The 7,015-nt window shown below is 47.2% G+C and overlaps 1 pseudogene; it reads right to left on the reverse strand.

Annotated features, from left to right (window-relative positions):
* Positions 1-878: 878 nt before the first annotated feature.
* On the reverse strand, positions 879-5,595 carry LOC117513354 (annotated as a pseudogene).
* Positions 5,596-7,015: the final 1,420 nt, after the last annotated feature.

Genomic DNA, 7,015 nt, shown 5'->3' on the forward strand with positions numbered 1-7,015 from the left:
ATTCATTCAGTTCATAATCTACTCAAACACTTCCTGCAAATTGGGAGGGCATTTAAAAAATCAGTTTCTTACACTGTCAACATTGTTGCATCAACGTGGCCGCCGGGTGCCCCCCCCCCCCCCCAGCATCCACCTGGGTGTTCCGCCTAGGAGGAATAATTTGTGTAACTAATCATCACTACCCAATATCACAGATAGTAATCTGTGGGGATCCATGAGCTTGGAGCCTAGACTCCTCTTAGTGCAGCAGATAAGAGAATATTTAGAACTTAATCTTGCAAATGGTGATACAGGCATCAAATTCGGCACAAATCCTCCTTAGACGTTCCTCTTTTGAAAAAACCGAGTGGCCAGGTAGGGGTCAATTGAAGAATTAAAAGAATTAAAATCAAAATTAAAAGATGCTCCAATCATATTAAAAACTATACCACATTATTTGCCTGATCATAAAGATCCCAAAAAGGTATAGTTTGGACTGTCTGTGACCGAATTTTATGGAGTTATGGGATAAAAACAGCAAGAATTCTGACAAAAGGTCAGTTTCAGTTTGTACAGGGGTCAAAAGTTCAAAGTTGCTCCAATTTTGGTAAAAAGTGATGCAAATTATTAGTTGAGTTAATAATAGGGTATTAAAAAGGAATAGTTTGGTCCATGTATCATGCTTAGTTATCGCGTTACGGGGTAACATATGTCACATGTCATGGAATCCAATGGACGTTGACCTTAGTTGACCTTTACGTTGGAGACCAAACATTCAACACTGTCAAAACTATTCCATTTATTCATCCTATTAGCTTAACCAATAATTTGCATCACAGATGTCAAACCAGTTAATGCATTAATTAGATTACTAAAATTATTCTCCTTTTGTATTATTATTCATTATTTATTACTCATTTAATTTCAAGTTAGCCTTTAGAGGTTGCAGAAACATACCAGGACTAACATGTAAATGATCAAAAATACAACAATTATGATTGTTCTCTCTATTTCCTGTGCATTGGGTTGTTGTCTTATCTTGAACCTGATGTTTTCAAAAACAGCTGAGATGAACTCAATCAATAGTTTGATTTGGTTTGCTTCATCTTTTTGGATTTTCCTCCAACATACCCTGACCTCTTTATCAATTTGCTTCACCTCTTCAGTAAGCGTGTCCAGCTCAGCCAAATTTCTTTCCAGGACCTCGACACAAGAGTGATTGTTGTCGCTGATGTCAGATGAGCCCTTGGCGGTTGGAGAGGTGAAGAAGGACATAACGCTCTGGATGAATTGGAGGTGATCTTCAGTTTGAGAGAGTTCCTCCAGCTTTGTGTTTCTCGTCTGAAGCTGAGTGACAATTTCTTCCAGATTTTTGACAGATATCTCAGAGAGCGTTTCTACTGCCCGCTGATTCTCATCGAGCTTCTCAATCAGCTCGGCCCGGCGTCTTTGAATGGACCTCACCAAACTAAAGAAAACCTCGGAATCTTCAGTCATCAAGGTGTCTCTGATTTTCCTTTTTGTCTTCACCACTGCTTTCATCTTCTGAACTTTGTTTTGTGTTTCCTGAATCACCTCCTCCCTTTTTTTCTTTTCATTCTCCAATTCAGCCTTTTTTTCCTCGTACACTACCTCTAGTGGGGCCGTGTCATGGGTGGTATGTTCTGTGCACATTATACAAAGGGAAAGCTGGTCGTTTCTGCAGAAGAGCTCGAAAAACCTGTCATGTTTCTTGCATATCTTCTCGTCCAGATTCTTCACAGGACCACTCAGCTTATGTTGCTTCAAGGATGGAACTTTGAGATGAGGTTCCAGGTGGTTCTCACAGTATGATGCCGAACAAGACAAAGAGGTCTTGGATGCTTTGTGCTTGATGTGAAGACAACAGTCACATGGCACCTCACCTGGTTTAACCCAATTTGAGGAGTCATTTGACGTGAATACCTGATGTTATGTGTCGGACGCAGCTCGGAGAACCGACCAGCGTTTGAAGGACCCAGTATGAAATAAGCAGAGCACGGTTCAAAGGCTAACTGAATTTAATACATAACAGTGATCATAATAATAATAAAAGGTGCGGTCTGGCGTGGTGCGCTCCCAGCAGCGCTAATGGTCCGGAGCCAGAAGCTGTTTCGGACCCAAGGACCCCGCCGACACCCCCCAGGTGGCCGCAACAACCGAGTCTGTGAAAGAAGGAACTATTATGTGAGTCCACACTCTACACACAGAACACTTAAAGGTGTACAAACAGCAAACACTTCCTGGCTTGATTACTGATCAGCTTCCAACCTGCAGGCATGGAACATCCCGTTCACAAAACTCCACCGCAGTGGAAGCTGATACATGACTAACATACAGCTCAATACAATAAGGTGTGAGGGACACCACATTTACTGACTGTATAACTGTTAGTCACAAAATCCAACGTACCTCAGGAAGTGTGCTGACGAGCGTGAAACCTCACCCTCTCCTCTTTCACAGACCGTGCATCAAACCTGGACATTCTCAGCGTCCGCTGCTGATGAGATGGCTCCCGAGACGACGATCTCACCCGTCTGGTCACAAGGTCGAGTCTCTGGCAAATGCACACTGTGCACTTCAGTCTTAAATGCCAACATACTCCAATCCCTCCAGATGCACCTCAGCTGTGAGTCCTGACGAGTCGCAGGTGATCAGGGTGAAGTCCTAACAGCCTCAGCAACACAGCCACTCAGTCCCAAATGCATGCCACCTGGGAGGAAACACAAAAGGCAAACAAACTGGCAGCCAGGCCCCCCCAGCCATACAACAGTACCCCACCCTCACGGGAAGCCTCCCGGCGACCACACACACCTGGCCCAGGAGAAACACCCCCCTCCAGGGACCATGGCTGGAAACCACGTCCGCGTTAGTCCTCCAACAGACTGGTTGAACTGGCTGCATCTTTGCCTTTGTTTCTGACAGTCTTAGCACAGGTGTGGCCAGGAGTTCCTACACCTGTGCGGTCAGCCTTTAACCAAACGTGTGATTAGCCAAAAACAAAACAACCAAAACATCCCCCCCCCCCCCTCCCCAGGGGACCGTCCCATCAAACCCCAGGGAAGGGGAGAAAGGAAAAACAACCCACATGTAAACACAAACAAAAATGCCAAAAAAAAAAACCCCCTCCTCCCCCCCAAACGACACGCAGGGACCAACACCCCCCAGAGGGCCACCCGCCAGCTCCAGGAGTAATAACCACGGCCGAGGTCCCTCTGGGATCCACCGTCACCCACGGGGACTACCAGCGCCCCCCAGAGGACCACTCGTCAACCCCAGGAGACGCCTCCCCACACGACCAATGGACCCAGCCCCGGCCGCCCACGGCTAGATGGACCCAACGCCTTTTCCCCCCCAGAGGACACCACAGTCAAACCCTGAGGGTGGAAACTGGGGGAGGAAAAACAAAACAAAAACTCCAAACCCCCCCCCCCCTCCCCTCCCGGGTGCAGAGGCCACCTGGGAAACGCCCAGTACAACCTAACTGCACCCCTCCAGCAATGCCGACACTACGGCACCCCCGGCTGGAGTCAGAGGAGAAGAGAGGGCATAACAAAAAACAAAGAGAAAAAACAACCCAAATACCACCCCATCACCCCCCAGGGGACCGTTCCACCTAACCCCGGGGAGGGGGGAAACAAAAAGAAACAAAAGAAAAAAAAACAGACCAACACACAGTTGTTTGGGTCCCCGTCTTTCTTATTTTTTTTTTTTTTTTTTGTGTAACAAAGGCCGCAGGATCACACCCCCAGACAAACAGTGGACAACAAAAAAAAACAAAATCCCACACAAAAAACACCCACACAAAACAAATCAGTGAGTTATACCGTCAAGCTCAACCACATGGAACACACCTGTTCCTACTCAAGAGCTTGACGGTACCGTGATTCAGTCACCACAAGGGGGAACCAGAGTGCTAAAAAATGAAAAACCCCCTTTGGTGACAAAAAACAAACGAGCTGCATCTTCGTGCGCAGCTGTGTGCAACACAACCAAAATGTGCTCAACTAAATAACGCCGGAGCTGAAACAACAGACGCAGTAGTTACCTTTTATCCGGGGAAACGGGGCTACGACTGTAGCACAGGAAGCCCAGCGACCCGTGCTAACAGAGCTCCGCCGTGCGCGTGAACCCATTACAAACGCACTCTTGCAGCTCCCGTTTAAGCCTCTTATCCGGTCGGAGTGTGACGCGAAGCTGTCGCCAGTCACACTCCACCACGACCCACGGATAAGGCACAAACACAGGACACGGCTGCAAGAGAGCACAAATTAGTATCCAGTAATGGGTTCTCAAACACGCACCTTCCGGGCGGAGAGCCCCGCAACTGATCCGGATAACCACTGAACGTCTGCTGCCGCCTTCCCGGCGCGTTACCGTCTCTGCTACCGCTGGGTCCGTGATGTTTGGCCAGAGACTACTGTTATGTGTCGGACGCAGCTCGGAGAACCGACCAGCATTTGAAGGACCCAGTATGAAATAAGCAGAGCACGGTTCAAAGGCTAACTGAATTTAATACATAACAGTGATCATAATAATAATAAAAGGTGCGGTCTGGCGTGGTGCGCTCCCAGCAGCGCTAATGGTCCGGAGCCAGAAGCTGTTTCGGACCCAAGGACCCCGCCGACACCCCCCAGGTGGCCGCAACAACCGAGTCTGTGAAAGAAGGAACTATTATGTGAGTCCACACTCTACACACAGAACACTTAAAGGTGTACAAACAGCAAACACTTCCTGGCTTGATTACTGATCAGCTTCCAACCTGCAGGCATGGAACATCCCGTTCACAAAACTCCACCGCAGTGGAAGCTGATACATGACTAACATACAGCTCAATACAATAAGGTGTGAGGGACACCACATTTACTGACTGTATAACTGTTAGTCACAAAATCCAACGTACCTCAGGAAGTGTGCTGACGAGCGTGAAACCTCACCCTCTCCTCTTTCACAGACCGTGCATCAAACCTGGACATTCTCAGCGTCCGCTGCTGATGAGATGGCTCCCGAGACGACGATCTCACCCGTCTGGTCACAAGGTCGAGTCTCTGGCAAATGCACACTGTGCACTTCAGTCTTAAATGCCAACATACTCCAATCCCTCCAGATGCACCTCAGCTGTGAGTCCTGACGAGTCGCAGGTGATCAGGGTGAAGTCCTAACAGCCTCAGCAACACAGCCACTCAGTCCCAAATGCATGCCACCTGGGAGGAAACACAAAAGGCAAACAAACTGGCAGCCAGGCCCCCCCAGCCATACAACACCTGATGTTTCTTAAAATTCTTCACAACATCCCTGAATCCTGTGTTCACCCAAAGCTTATATCCTTTCCTGAACTTCTTTTAGCACAGTGGGCACTCACGGCACTGTTTTCCCTCCCAGTGCTTGCTGATGCAGGCCTTGCAGAAGTTGTGTCCACATGAAGTAGTAACAGTCTCGTGGAAAACCTCCAGACATATGGAGCACATAAACTGCTCCTCAAAAAATAAACTGATGGGTGTGGCCATATGTCTGGAGGAGAACAATTACATAATTAGAATAATGTACTTTAAAAACATTTTAAAACAGGTGGTTGACATCCTACCTAACTAGTTGCTCTCTCTGTGTCCTGTACAATAATGTCCCCTCAAACCTTGTTCAATGAAATACAGGGTTCCACAGGGGTCTGCCTTAGGTCCCCTACTGGGATTACTTTTTACTGGCTAAGCTGAGCTAAACCAATAACGAAGCTAAGCAAAGCTACCGAGAGATGCCCAAAGATAGATGAACGCCGATTTCCTGTGGCAAAAACACAGCCACACACCATGGAGTTGTACATGGCTCCGTGTGTGAACACAGCAAGAGGAAAATCAGACACCACTTTCAAGGTATGTAATCATTACTATTCAGTCTTACTGAGATGTGTGCTGTTATGGATTGGTAATACTACCATTATTCCCCCACATGAGCAGGAGATGCTCTGTTGCTGTTGTCATGTTCATTCACCATCGAGTAATACGGGGTTGCAATGCACCTGACACGTGGTCGGTCTTCTCACACTCATTCTAGCATAGTGGTGTTATAGGTGATGATAATATCACTTTGGTGTGACGAGTGACTTCATAATATATGCAATGTTTATTTTTCCTTTTTTTCAGAATAGGCTGTGGGTTTATGAAGAGGTGGAGACAGACAAAAGTTGACTGCAAACAGTGGCGGCGCCAAGAGGGGGGAGCTTAAGCCCCCCCCAATAATGAGCCAAGCCCCCCCACAGCTCCCCCAATAATTCTGCCAATAATGTGAATAGCGACTGACATATTTGTGGATCTCAACTGCAGTTTTGCGCTGAGAATGTCTCAATATTGCATAACTGAGCAGTGATGAACGCAATCATTCTAAGTGATGTGTGTGCATTGATACCACATTTTAGAGGCGCACGGGTGACTAAAACATATACTGTTGTGTGTTGGGGGGTTTGGCTGGACAGTTTGGTGTTGTTTTCTTTTCTTTGCTCTCCAGGTGGTATGCAAACTGGTTTTTGTCTGTGGAGAAGGTGCTGGCAGAAGAGTCCTTCACCCTCATCAGCATCATTGGCTGCACTTGTGGAGGATGTTCACGTGCAGGCCTAATGACTTGCAGCACCTGTGGATGATGCTCACGTGCAAACTTAAAGACTTTCAGCTGAAGCAGATAATGAGATGGCGTTCTGCATTTAAGCCATGAGTGGTTCAAGCAGAATTGCCGGGAACTCGACCTTGTGACGTTTGGTTGTGAGACGCTGAGGACCGCGTCTGGGTTTGACACATCGTGCCTGTGAAGGAGGACGGGTGAGGGACACATGCTGTCAGCACACATCAGAGGTGATGATTGTCTGAATAAGTGTTAACAGTAATTTGGTATTTTGTTACACAGTATATTTGAACATTGATGAGAATTGTGAAGCTCGCTTCTCACTGCCGTGGCGTACGGACTGATGATCCTCCACCTGTTGTGAGAAGCTGCTCATTTACATAAAGCTTAAATTCAGACCTGAATGTGT

Source organism: Thalassophryne amazonica, chromosome 7 (assembly GCF_902500255.1).
Source record: "Thalassophryne amazonica chromosome 7, fThaAma1.1, whole genome shotgun sequence".
Lineage (NCBI taxonomy): Eukaryota > Metazoa > Chordata > Actinopteri > Batrachoidiformes > Batrachoididae > Thalassophryne > Thalassophryne amazonica.